Source organism: Macaca nemestrina, chromosome X (genome assembly GCF_043159975.1).
Source record: "Macaca nemestrina isolate mMacNem1 chromosome X, mMacNem.hap1, whole genome shotgun sequence".
Lineage (NCBI taxonomy): Eukaryota > Metazoa > Chordata > Mammalia > Primates > Cercopithecidae > Macaca > Macaca nemestrina.
In genome coordinates, this window is record NC_092145.1 from 81088454 (window position 1) to 81103234 (window position 14781).

The window sequence follows — 14781 nt, forward strand, 5'->3', positions numbered from 1 at the left end:
CTGTGTGAGCAACAAGGCTGTTTATTTCACCTGGGTGCAGGCGGGCTGAATCCGAAAAGAGAGTCAGCCAAGGGAGATAGGTAGGGATGGGGCCATTTTATAAGATTTGGGTAGGTAAAGGATAATTACAGTCAAAGGGAGTTGTTCTCTGGTGGGCAGGTGTGGGGGTCACAAGGTGCTCAGTGGGGGAGGTTTTGAGCCAGGATGAGCCAGGAGAAGGAATTTCACAAGGTAATGTCATCAGTTAAGGTAGGAACAAGCCATTTTCACTTCTTCTGTTATTCTTCAATTACTTTAGGCCATCTGGATATATACGTGCAGGTTATAGGGGATATGATGGCTTAGCTTGGGCTCAGAGGCCTGACAATAATCCCTTGTCAGTTGTCCCCCAAAGTCTTAACTTGTTTCAGCCCCAACACAAAAGTTCTCAAGTCCAAATTCCAAAGACTCATCTCAGACTCAAGTCGAGTTCCTTCCATCTATGAACCTGTAGAATCAAAATCAAGTTATTTACTCCCAAGATATAATGGTGGTACTGGCATTGGGTAAACGTCCCCATTCCAAAAGAGAGAGAGAATTCAGTCAAAAGAAAGGGCTAATAGGCCCGACACAAGTCTTAAACCCAACAGGATATTCATTGAATCTTAAAGCTCCAAAATAATCTCATTTGACTCGACGTCCTGCATCCAGGGCACACTGGTGTGAGGAGTGGACTTCCAAAGCCTGGTTTCTGCCTGGACATCCATTCTTTCTCATACAACCTTTGAAATTTTAGGTGGAAGTTGCCGAGGCTCCTTTACTCTTGCATTCTTTGTGCCCACAGGCTTAACACCACATGGAAGCTGCTGATTTACAGCTTGTGCCCTCTGAAGCAGTGTCCTGGACCCCTTTGAGTCAAGGCTGGAGCCAGAGCAGCCAGGATATGAAGAGCAGTTTCCTGAGGCTGAGTAGGATAGCAGAACCCAGGACTTGGTCCCCGAAACCATTATTTCCTGGTAGACCTCTGGGCTGTCCCAAAGACTTCTGAAATGCCTCCTAGTCTTTTTTTTTTTTTTTTTTTTTAAACTCATTGTCTTGGATATTAGCACTTGGCTCCTTTTTAGTAATGCTAATCTCTCTAGCAAGTGATTGCTCTAAAGCCTGCTTGGATTCTTTCTTTACCGCAGGGCTAATATGCACATTTTCTGAACTTATGCTCTGCTTTCCTTTTAAATATAAGCACTAACTTCAAGTCATTCATTTGCTCCTATATCTGATAACATGTTGTTATAAGCAACCAGGCTACATCTTGAATGCTTTCCTGCTTAGAAATTTCTTGTACCAGGGGCAACAGCTGCAGCGGCACCCCAGCCCCGTAGGATCCCTGGCGCCAGGCTACCCAGCTGTCAGCAGCATGCAGGGTAAATGCAAAGCACTGAAGTTGAATTTTGCAAATCCACCTTTCATATCTACAGCAAAGTTTACTCTGAATCCCAATCCTACAGGAATTCAAAACCCACACGTAGAGAGACCGAGATCACACAGCTTTGAGTTATCAGGAAAACTGAAGGTCTCTGCTGAACAACATTGGGATTTCACTGCAGAGGACTTGAAAAACCTTGGAGAAATTGGATGAGGAGCTTATGATTCTGTCAACAAAATGGTCCACAAACCAAGTGGACAAATAATGGCAGTTAAAAAATCTGGTCAACAGTGGATGAAAAAGAACAAAAACAACTTCTTATGGATTTGGATGAAGTAATTCGGAGTAGTGATTGCCCTTATATTGTTCAGTTTTATGGTGCACTCTTCAGAGAGGGTGACTGTTTGATCTGTATGGAACTCATGTCTACCTCATTTGATAAGTTTTACAAATATGTATATAGTGTATTAGACGATGTTATTACAGAAGAAATTTTAGGCAAAATTACTTTAGCAACTGTGAAAGCACTAAACCACTTAAAAGAGAACTTGAAAATTATTCACAGGGATATCAAGCCTTCCAATATTCTTCTGGACAGAAGTGAAAATATTAGACTCTGTGACCAGCATCAGTGGACAGGTTGTGGACTCTATTGCCAAGACAAAAGATGCTAGCTGTAGGCCATACATGGCACCTGAAAGAATAGACCCAAGTGCATCGCGACAAACATATGATGTCCGCTGTGATGTCTGGAGTTTGGAGATCACATTGTTTGAGTTGGCCACGGGCCGATTTCCTTATCCAAAGTAGAATAGTGTATTTGATCAACTAACACAAGTCATGAAAGGAGATCCTCCGCAGCTGAGTAATTCTAAGGAAAGGGAATTCTCCCCAGTTTTATCAAGTTTGTCAACTTGTGCCTTACGAAGGATGAATCCAAAAGGTCAAAGTATAAAGAGCTTCTGAAACATCTTTTTATTTTGATGTATGAAGAACGTACTGTTGAGGTCGCATGCTATGTTTGTTAAATCCTGGATCAAATGTCAGCTACTCCCAGCTTTCCCTTGTATGTTGATTGATATCGCTGCTACATTAGACTCTAGAAAAAAGGGCTGAGAGGAAGCAAAAGGTAAAGAATTTTCATCCCATATCACAGTGTTTTTATTGCTCGCCCAGACACCATGTGCAATAACATTGGTGTTCATTTCCATCATGTCTGTATATTCCTGTCACCTAGAACGTGCAGCCTTGTAATACCTGACTGATCACACAGTGTTAGTGCTGGTCAGAGAGACCTCATCCTGCTCTTTTGTGATGAACATATTCATGAAATGTAGAAGTCAGTACCTGTTGACTGTGATTAGATCACATCTTAAATTCATTTCTAGACTCCAAACCTGGAGATGCAGCTACTGGAATGGTGTTTTATCAGACTTCGAAATCCTGGAAAGACACAGTGATGGATGTACTATATCTGAACATAGAGACTCATGCTTGAGTGAGAAGAGCTTGCACAGCCAATGAGACACATTGCCTTCTGGAGCTGGGAGACAAAGGAGGAATTTACTTTCTTCACCAAGTGCAATAGCTTTACTTATGTGATATTTCGTTGCTTTACAGTTACAGTTGATGTTTGGGGATCAATATGCTCAGCCAAATTTCCTGTTTGAAATATCATGTTAAATTAGAATGAATTTATCTTTACCAAAAACCATGTTGCATTCAAAGAGGTGAACATTGAAATATTGAGACAGGACAGGATGTGCTATTTTCTCCTTTACTAGTCCTACTTTGCAGTGGGAAGACTCAGGAGTCTGCCACTTGTCAAAGAAGGTGCTGAACCTAAGAATTTTTCATTCTCAGAATTCAGTGTGCTGCCAACTTGATGTTCCGCCTGCCACAAACCACCAGGACTGAAAGAAGAAAACGGTACAGAAGGCAAAGTTTACAGATGTTTTTAATTCTACTATTTTATCTGGAACAACTTGTAGATAAGTTGGTCCTAAAGCTGATACTTTAGCCATCATAACTCACTAACAGGGAGAAGTAGCTAGTAGCAATGTGCCTTGATTGATTAGATAAAGATTTCTAGTAGGCAGCAAAAGATCAAATCTCAGTTGTTTCCTTCTTGCCATCACTGGTCCAGGTCTACAGTTTCCGAATCTCTTTGCCTTCCCCTGTGGTCTATTGTCGCTATGTGACTTTTGCTTAATCCAATATTTTGCCTTTTTTTTATATCAAAAAATCTTTATAATTACCAGGGATGTTCTTTACCAAGGATTTTTAGCCCCAAATCTCTCATATGCGCTAGTGTTTAAAAGACTAAGAATAGTGGGGCCCAGTCAATGTGGTAGGTGATAAAGAGGCATCTTTTCTAGAGACACATTGGACCAGATGAGGATCTGAAATGGCAGCCTTTACGTTCATCACCTGCTAGAACCTCTTGTAGTACACCACCATTTCTTGGCATTGGAATTCTACTGGAAAAAATATAAAAAGCAAAACAAAACCCTCAGCACTGTTACAAGAGGCCATTTAAGTATCGTGTGCTTCTTAACTTATCCATTAGCCAGGTTCTCATTAGGTTTTGCTCGGGCCTCCCTGGCACTGAACCTTAAGGCTTTGTATGACAGTGAAGCAGCACTGTGAATGGTTCAAACACACTGGAATATAAAGCTGACATGGTCTGAGATGCAGGTGATGCCATTACAGAACCAAATCATGGCAGGTATTGCTGTGTCTCCTCTCAGAGTGACAGTCATAAATACTATCAGAAAATAAAGGGAGAATGGTGCTGTTTAAAATCACATCCCTGTAAATTGCAGAATTCAAAAGTGATTATCTGTTTGGTCTACTTGCCTTATTTCCCTATCTTCTCCCCAACGGCATCCTAAACTTTAGACTTCCCACTGTTCTGAAAGGAGACATTGCTTTATGTCTCCCTTTGACCACAGGAAGCTGTCATCCTCCATTTCTCCCGGGGACTCAAGAGGAATCTGTTTCTCTGCTGTCAACTTCCCATCTGTCTCAGCATAGAGTCACTTTGCCATTATGCAAATGGAGAAAAAAGCAATTCTGACTGTCCAGGAGCGAATCTGACTGTTCTATTATGTGGATGACCACATAAAAAGGCAATTTTCATGTATTAATCATAGATTATTATATACTATAAACTTAAGGGCAAGGAGTTTATTACAATGTATCTTTATTAAAACAAAAGGGTGGATAGTGTTCACAAACTGTGAAAATAGTGTAAGAACTGTACATTGTGAGCTCTGGTTATTTTTCTCTTGTACCAGAGAAAAATGTATAAAAATTATCAAAAAGCTAATGTGCAGGGATATTGCCTTATTTGTCTGTAAAAAATGGAGCTCAGTAACATAACTGCTTCTTGGAGCTTTGGAATATTTTATCCTGTATTCTTATTTGAATTCCTCCTCTATTTAAGATACATACATGGAATCGAAGTGTTTGTGTAATAATTCTGTCCTTTTGCCTGCTGGTCAGTTGTAATAAATCTAGGATGTGATGATGAAAAAGAAAGGAAGGAAGGAAGGAAGGAAGGAAGAAAAGAAAAGAAAAAAGAAAAGAAAAGAAAAGAAAAGAAAGAAATTTCTTGCACCAGGTACCCTAGGTTGACAATCTTAAGTTCAAAATTCCACAGTTCCCTGGGGCATGAACACAATGCATCTGATTTCTTTGCTAGCATGTAACAAGGGTTACTTTTATTCTAGTTTCCAACAACTTTCTCATTTCCATCTGATACCTCTTTAGCCTGTACTTTACTGTTCATATCTCTAAGAGCATTATGGTCACAACCATTTAACCAGTCTCTAAGAAATTCCAAACTTTACTTCATTTTCCTATCTTCTTCTGAACCCTCCAAACTCTTCCAACCTCTGCCCATTACCCAGTTCCAAAGTCGCTTTCACATTTTCAGGCATCTTTATAGTAAAACCCTACTCCTTATAACAATTTTTTGTGTTAATGTGTTTGTTTTGCTCTAAAGGAATTCCTGAGACTGGGTAATTTATAAAGAAAAGATATTTAATTGGCTCATGGTTGCACAGAGCTGTACAAGAAGTATGGTGCCAGCATCCTTTTGGCTTTGGGTGAGGCCTCAGGGAACCTTTACTTATGGTGAGAGGTAAAGTAGAAGCAGCATGTCACATAGTGAGAGTGGGAGCAAGAGAGAGATGTAGGAGGTGCCACACACTTTTAAACAGTCCTATCTCATATGAACTCACAGCAAGAACGCACTCATTTTTGTGAGAACAGCACCCACACATTCATAAGGAATCTGCCCCCGTGACCCTAAAACCTCCCATCAGGCCACACTTCTAACATTGGAGATTACATTTCAACATGAGAAATTTAGGAGACAAATATCCAAACCATCTCACATTTAAAAAAATAGACAGAATTGTGTGATAAATCACAGTGTATTCATTATCAAGTTCAAGAATCACTCAGCAAAAACAACATAATCAATATTTACTTTTTATCCGTACACCCATTCACTTTTCTTTTTCTTATATTTATTTTGAAGAAAATTCTACACATCACATTTCATTTGTAAGTATTCAATACATTAAAAAATAAAGCTCCCAATGGTATTATTTTAACAAAATCACAATACCACAATCATACCCAACATACTAATTACATTCTCAACATCCAGTGTTCAAATTTCCAATTAGCTCATAAATGACAGAAATATTTTTTTTCCATTTTATTGGACTTCAGATACAAATAAAGATCACCACTAAAGTTCCTTGATATGTTTTTGGTGTTTTTATTTAAACTGCAATATTTCTTATTAAATAAATGATAAATATTTGTTGGTAGTTCATTTATTCATTTTTTCTCTTTACATATGGTAAACATACTTCTTCGTGTATAATTCTATGAGTGTTGAAAAATGCAAACAGGTGTAATCACAACCACAATCAAAATATGAAATAATTCCATCATCCACCAAAAGTTCATTGTGCTGTATCCTTATAGTCCAACCTTTCCTGAACCTTCATTTACTGGCATCCACTTAAAATTTTTCCTTTTCCATAATGGCATTTCTATCATTTGAATGTTTGTGTCCCCACCAAATTCTATGTTGAAACATAATCTCCAGTGCAACAGTATTAAGAAATGATGCCTGTAGGAAGTGATTAGGCCATGATGGCTCTGCTTTCGTGGGTTGGATTAGTGCCTTATGAAAACGCTGTGGGCAACTAAGTAGACCTTTTATTCCCCTTCTGCTATGTGAGTACACGACATTCATCCCCTCTGGGGGATTCAACAACAAGATGTCATCTGGACGTAGAGAGTAGCCTTCACCAGGCATTGAATCTGCTGGTGCCTTGATCTTGGACATCCAGCCTCAAGATTTGTAAGAAGTACATTTCTATTATTAATAAATTACTCAGTCTGTGGTATTTTATTATTGCAGCCTGAACTGACTGAGCCAGAAATGGGTACTAATGACCCATGTATTTCTGTAACAAATACTGAATACGTGGAAGTGGCTTTAGAACTGGTTAATGGATAGAGGCTGGAGGAATTTAAAGGTAATGCTAGAAAAAGCCCAGATTGCTGTGAATGGAGGATTAAGGCTGATTCTGTTGAAGGCTCAAAATAGGATAGCTGTAGACAGAGCTTGAATCTTCTTAGAGATTATCTAAGTGGTTGTGATAAGAATGTTGGCAGAAATATGGAAAGTAAAAGTCTTAAAGACAGAAAATAGGAATATCTTATTGGAAAATATTGAAAATTTTACTGGAAAAAGACCACCTTTATGACAAAGTGGCAAAGAACTTGTCTGAATTATTTCCATATCTTAGCACTTTGTGGAAAGCAGAATTTAAGAGTGATAAACTAGGATATTTGGTGGAAGAAATCTCCATGCAAATTGTTTTAGGTGTGGCATGGCCTCTTTTGACTACTTATAGTAGAATGTGAGAAAAGAGAAATTAAAAATGAAATTGGCTGAGCAAGATGTCTTATGCTTGTAATCCCAGTGTTTTTTGAGGCCAAGCCAGGAGGAACACTTGAGGCCAGAAGTTCAAGACCAGCCTGGACACCATGGTGAGACCACATCACTACAATTTTTTAAAAATTAGCCAGTCATGGTGGTATGTGCCTATAGTCCTAGCCATGCATGAGGATTAGGCAGAAGGATCATTTTAGTCTAAGAGTTCAAAGCTGCAGCAAGCTATAATCATGCCACTGAATTCCACCCTGGGTGACAGAGTAAGACCCTGTCTTAATAAATGAATGAATAAGGCCAGGCAAGGTAGCTCAAGCCTGTAATCCTGGCAATCTGGGAGGCCAAGGTGGGTGGATCGCCTGAGGTCAGGAGTTTAAAACCAGCCTGGCCAATATGGTGAAACCCTGTCTCTACTGAATATACAAAAATTAACTGGGTGTGGTGGCATGCGCCTGTAGTCCCAGCTACTCAGGGAAGCTGAGGCAGGAGAATCGCTTGAACCAGCGAGGTGGAGGTTTCAGTGAGCCGAGATTGCACCACTGCACTCCAGCCTAGACGACAGAGCGAGACTTTATCTCAAAACAAACAAATAAACAAAATAAATGAATGAATAGATAAATAAAAATAAATGTATAGTCAAAGGGGAAATAGAACGTAAAGATTTTATAAAATCTTCAGGCTAACCATTTAAAGAATAAAATGCATATTCAGGAGAGAAAACTAAGGGTGTGGCCAAGCAAATATTTGACAAGGAGGTTAGTGTGGACATAAGGAAGTCAGATGCTATTTATCAAGTATGAAAGAATGACACTGACAACATTTTAGAGATCTTCAAGGCTACCGGGCCCATCACAGGCCCAGAGTGCCAAGGCCTTGAGGATATAATAGGTTCAAAGAAAGGACCCAAATGACTTGTGGAACCATGGGGCTCATTGCCCAGTGCCATCTCAAGTTTCTGCTCCTTGCATTTGGGCACAGCACTCCTTGGCTACACCAAATATAGTTCAAGAGGGCTCAGGTATGGCTCTGGCCACCCCTTCAAAAGGTACAAGTAGTAAATTTTGGCAATGTCTATGTAGCATCATCTTTGCAGGCATGCAGTGTGCAAGAGCTGTGGAGGCATGGCTATCTTCACCTAGATTTCAAGGGATTCTTAGGAGAAAACCTCAGGGCCCAGGCAGAGAAGTGCCACAGGGGTGAGGCCACCCCAGAGAGCCTTCATTAGGTCAATGCCTTGTCTACCATGTGGGTGGGACCATTGCAGAAAGTCTCCATTTAGAGGAATGCCCAGAAGAGGTGTGGAATTGAGGTTAATGAAGAGATCCCCCACTAGGGCAATTCCAAGCAGAGCTGTGAGGGTAAGGCTGCCTCTAAGACCCCAGAAATAAAGAGCCTCCAGCATCAACCTAGGAGAGCTGCAAGTAGCTGACTTCAAACCTGAGAGCTGCTTTGTGGGTTATCCACAGCAAAGTCATGGGGTCAGGGTTGTCTGGGGCCTTAGAGGCCCAAACCCTACCCCAGCGTATCTGAAATGCAGGATATAGGGTCAGAAAAGGTTATTCTCAAGCCCCAGGATTTAATGTTATGTGCCTTGTGTTTTGAACTTACTTGGGACATTTTTCTTCTTGCCTATTTCTCCCTTTTGGAATGGGAATGTCTATCCTATGCTGATCCCACCATTGTATTTCAGAACACACAACTTGTTTGATTTCACAGCTGGAGGGGTAATTTTCCTCAGGACGAATGATACCTTGAATCTCACCCATATTTGATCTAGATGAGACTCTCGACTTAGACCTTAAAGATGCTACTGGAAAGAATTAAGATGTTTTGGGCTATTAAGATACAATGAATGTATTTTACATGTGAGAGGGACATGAATTTGGAGTGGGCCAGGAGCAGAATGCTATAGTTTGGATGTTTGTATCCTCTCCAAAATTAATGTTGATTCTTGATCCTCAGTGTAACAGTATTAAGAGGTGAGGCCTTAGGAGGTTATTTGGCCATAAGGACTCTGCTCTCATGGTTATAATTAGTGCCATATAAAAGCACTGAAAGGAACTAGCTAAGTCTTTTTATTCCCCTTCTGTTCCTTTTGTCATAGGAGGACACAGTGTTATTCCCCTCTGAAGAATGCAGCATAGTACCATCTTGCAAGCAGAGATCAAGCTCTCACCAGAGATCAAACCTGCCAGCACCTTCATTTGAACTTCTAGCCTTTAGAATTATGAGAAATACTTTTAAGTTCTATATAAATTACCTGGTTTCAGATATTTTGTTATAACAGCAGGAATAAACTAAGATAGGCATATAATATGCCATCAAATAGTATGTAGCTTTTTGAGTCTTACCTTTTTCTTCTGATACTCATCATGTTGCATGTATCAATTCATGTTTATTACTGAGTAGCATTACACATTGTATAAATGTTCCATAGTTTGTTTATTCATTCAACAGCTGATAGACATTCCTTTGCTTCCAGTTTTTGGCAATTAGGAATACAGCTGCTATAAACACTTTTATACAGTTTTTCTTTTTTGTACTTACATAGTTTTTAGTTCTCCGGCAATAATCTAAGAGTGCAACTGCTATATTATATTGTAAGTGGATGTTTAATCTTCTATGAAACTAAAACTGTTTTTCCAAGGTTGTTATACCATTTTGTATAACCAACAATCATGCCAGTTATGCCACATTCTCAAGAGCACCACGTGTTGTCAGTTCTTTTAATGTTAATTTTTTAAAAATTTAGTTACAAAATTTAAGTTTAAATTTTGAGTTTTAATATGTGTTTAGTAGTATCTCATCATCGTTTTAATTTGCACTTTACTGATGACTAATATATTGAGTATATTTTTATGTGCCTCTTTGCTACCTGTATAATTTTTGGTTAACTGTTCAAGACTTTTGCCTGCTTTCAAATGGAGTTTGTTTCCTTATAACTGAATTTCAAGAGTTGTTTACACATGCTGAATAAAAGGCTTTTTTGACAGATGTGTGATATTCAATGATTTCACTGAAGTCTATGGCTTATCTTCTTATTCTATTAGCCATGTATTTCACAGAGAAGAAATACATTGTTTTTCTTTTGGAAAGTTTGATAAAGTCTAATTTATCATTTTTTCTTATGGGTCATTCTTTTGGTGTCATTTCTGAGGAATGTTTGCTTAATGCAAGGCTAAAAGGTTTTTCTCTCGTATTTTCTTTTAGAAGTTTTGTACTTTCCAGTGTTACTTTTAGATGTATAATATACTTTGAGTTAATTAGTTATGAAGTGTAAATTATGAGAGGACTTTCATTTATCTGTTTGCATACAGATGTCCAGTAGTTTCAGTGATCTTTATTGAAAAGACAATCCTTTCTTCATTAAGTTGCATTGAGTTGCCTTTGCAACTTAATACAAATCAATTGACTAATCCAAAATATACAGATAAAATATAAAATTTCCCACTATACCAGGAAAACAGGAGGCCAAAACTTAAAATCACAAAACGAATAAAAAAGACACTCACCAGATGCCAAAACTGACATGACACAGGAATTGAAATGATCTGCAATGATTTTAAAACAGGTATCACAAAGATGCTTTTATCAGAAATTTCAAATTCTCTTGAAATAAATTAAAAAATAAAAGAAGTAAAAAATTACAATGTAATAAAAAAGAACTAAATGTAAATTATAGACTGAAAATTAAAGTTACAAAAATAGAAAACTTACTAAGTTCAATGCTAGTGTGGATATAACAATATAGAATCAGTGAACTAGAGGATAGTTCAAGAGGGTTTACCTAACTGAAACAACAAAGAAAAAGTAGGCTGAAAAGAATAAGTGAGAGTCTCAAAGACCTGGGAGACAATGATAAATTTGACATTTATATCATTGGAGTTTTAGAAAGATGGGAAAATAAGTGTGGGTTTAAAAGAGTACTTGGAATTTGACAGAAGACACAAACATATAGATTCAAGATGCTCCATGTAAACTAAACAGTACTAGCCCAAGGAAATCCACACCAAGACACATCATAGTCAGACTTTTAAAAACTAAAGAAAAAAAATCGAATACAGAGAAAAATGATGCATAGAAGAATACGAATATAAAAAACTGAATTTCTCAACTGAAATCATATAGGCCATAAGGAAGTGGCATAGCATTTTCAAGTGCTGAAATTAAAGAACTGTTAACTCAAAATTTTATATGCAGCAAAATATCCTTCAAGAGTGAATGGAAAATAGAGTTTCTCAGGTAAAAAAATTAAAAGAATTTGTTATAAGTAAACCTACTCCTAAAGAATAGCTACAGAAAGTTCACTTAACAGAAAAAAAAAAATATATAGAAGGAGAAGCCTTGGAATCTCTGAAAGAAAACAAGAATATAGAATAGAGTAAAGATAGGGATAAAAATATAATAGTTTTTTTTTTTCACGTGGTTTCTGAATCATGTTTGACAGGTTGAAGTAAAAATTACAGCACCATCTGATATGGTGCTCAACGTGTGTAGAAGAAATATGTAAGACAACTATATTTAAAAAATGGGCAGGGTAAAGGGAGGTAAGTTAAAGTAGGGTTTCAATACTTAATTTGAAGCTGTTTAATGTTGGTATCAGTAGACTGTGATAAGTTGCATAAACACACACATACATGAGGACTAAACTCTTTTATTTTTATCTTGTCCAAATTTCTATCTAAGGGATTTGGGGAGCCATGCCCTACAAATAATAAATTATCATCAGATGGGTTTTATTTAACCCTATATATCATGATTTACTTTCCAAACTGACTCTGGCATAACATTGTGAGACAAAGAAGAAAATAAAAATATTTTATCCCCAAACATGTTTCTTTGCCATATTTTGAAATGGCCCTGGAAAGCTGTTCTTTGTCGGGAAAAATTTGCATCTGTAAAGAATCCCTGTTAACACAGCTAGATCTTTTTCTTCCAGACCCTCCTACACCTAAAGAGATTAAGATCTGGATAGGAAACCTTTGTCACCTATTGCCTGTAAGGGCAGCCACTGTAAGACTTTAAAGAACTTTGGTCTCCACAATCTTATCTTAACCTGAACATTCTCTTTCTATCTATCCCAGGTCTTCTGATAAACTCAACTAATTGTCAATCAGAAAATGTTTAAATTCACCTATAGCCTGGAAGCCCCTGCTTTGAGTTGTTCCACCTTTTGGGACCAAACCAATATGTTTCTTAAATGTGTTTGATTGAGGTCTCATGCCTCTGTAAAATGTATAAAACCAAGCTGCACCTCAACCACATTGGGAACATGTCCTCAGGACGTCCTGAGGGCTCTGTCAGGGGCCATGGCCACTCATATTTGGCTCAGAATAAATCTCTTCAAATATTTTACGGAGTTCGACCCTTTTCCCCTTTTATTCATATATCAAAGAAATTAAACTATAAAAAGAAGGATATTAAAGGCAGTATAAGCAAATAAAAATGGAATTCTAAAAATTTTCAAGAAATTATCAGAATGGCAAGAAAAGGAAAACAGAAGAATGAGAAATAGAACAAACAACAAATAATAAAATGGTAGACTTAAGCCTTAACTAACAAAAATTACTTTAAGAGGAAATGGTCTAAATATGCCAACTAAAAGGCAGAAGTTGACAGAGTGGATTAAAAAAGAAAACAAGCCCAACAATATGCTGTCTACAACTAACATTTCAAATGTAATGATTGAAAGTAAGCCAGCATACAACATACACATGTAACATACATGCACATGTACTCCCTGAATCTAACATTAAAAAAATACAAAAAAAGAATGGTCATGAGAAAATATGCTATGTGAACACCAATAAAAATAAAATGGGCCAGTAGATATAAAACAATTGAAATAATTTTGAGTACATTATCTGCTAACAGTAGAATCAAGCTAGAAATCAATAATAGAAAGATAATAGAATAATCTCCAAGCATTTATAAATTAAACAATATACTTTTAAAATAATTCATGTGTAAGTTTCAAAGAAATATTTTCTAAAAGTACACAAACCTAAATTAAAATGAAAACATATCAAAATCCATGGAATGCAGCTATAGCAGGACTGAGAGAAATTTATAGCAATGAATACTTAAATTAGAAAAGGGAGGCCAGGTGTAGTGGTTCATGCCTGGAATTCCAGCACTTTGGGAGGCTGAGGTGGGTGGATCATGAGGTCAGGGGATCAACACCATCCTGGCCTACATGGTGAAACTGTCTCTTCTAAAATACCAAAAAAAAAAAAAAAAAAAAAAAAAAAATTAGCTGGTTGTGGTAGTGCGCACCTGTAGTCCCAACCTCTCAGGAGGCTGAGGTAGGGGAATTGCTTGAACCTGGGAGGTGGAGGTTGCAGTTAGCTGAGATCATGCCACTGCACTCCAACCTGGTGACAGAGTGACACTCCATCTCAAAACAAAACAAAACAAAACAAAAAAACAAACAAAAAGAAAAAAAATAAAGAAAAGGGAAATGCCTAAAATAAATAATCTAAACTCCAATCTCGATAATATAGAAAAAGAACAAAGTAAACCCAAAGCAAGCAGAAAGAATGACATAATAAAAACAAATCAATAAAATTAAAAATAGAAACAGGTAGAGAAAATCAATGAAATAAAAGATGGTCCTTTGAAAAGTTCAATGAAATGGATAAACGTATAAGCAAGGCTGACAAATTAAAAAGAGAGATGATACTAACTACCAATATCAGGAAAAGAGCAAGGATTATTACTACAGATTTAGTAGCCCTTCAATGTATAATAAGAAAATACTAACAAACCTGCACATGTACCCTTAAACCCAGTTATAAGAAAGAAAGAGAAAATACTACAAACAACTCTAGAAACAATAACTAGACAACTTAATAAAATACAGCAGTTACTTAAAAGCTACAAACTACCAAAAGCCAACCAATAGGATATAAATAATTAAAATAGTCCTAGAACTATTTAAAAATTAAATTACAGTTAAAACCCTTCTAAAACCATCCCCAGGCACAGATAATGCCACCAGAAAATCCTACCAAATATTTGAAGAAAAATTAACACCAATTTTACACAATTTCTTACTCAAAATAAAAAGTGAAGGATCACTTTACAATTCATTTTACGAGGCCAGTGTTTTTCTAATACCATAACTGAACAAAGAAAGTATAGAAGAAGAAAATTACAGATAAATATCTCTCACAGATTTACACAAAAATCTACCAAGTTGTTACAAAACAGAATCTAGCTATGTCTATACATAATTTTACAACACGACCAAGTAGATTTTTTTCCAGAGGCTGTAATTCTAGTTCAGTATTAAAAAAATTAATCAGTGTAATTTACAATGTCAGCAGGCTAAACAAGAAAAAAAAGTAATCATATTAATTGATGCAGAGATGCATTTGAAAAAATCCAGGCA

At 37.1% G+C, this 14781-nt stretch overlaps 1 pseudogene; it reads left to right on the forward strand.

Moving 5' to 3' along the window:
• Window positions 1-1357: 1357 nt before the first annotated feature.
• LOC105496968 (dual specificity mitogen-activated protein kinase kinase 4 pseudogene) lies at window positions 1358-2481 on the forward strand (annotated as a pseudogene).
• The last annotated feature ends 12300 nt before the right edge of the window (window positions 2482-14781 follow it).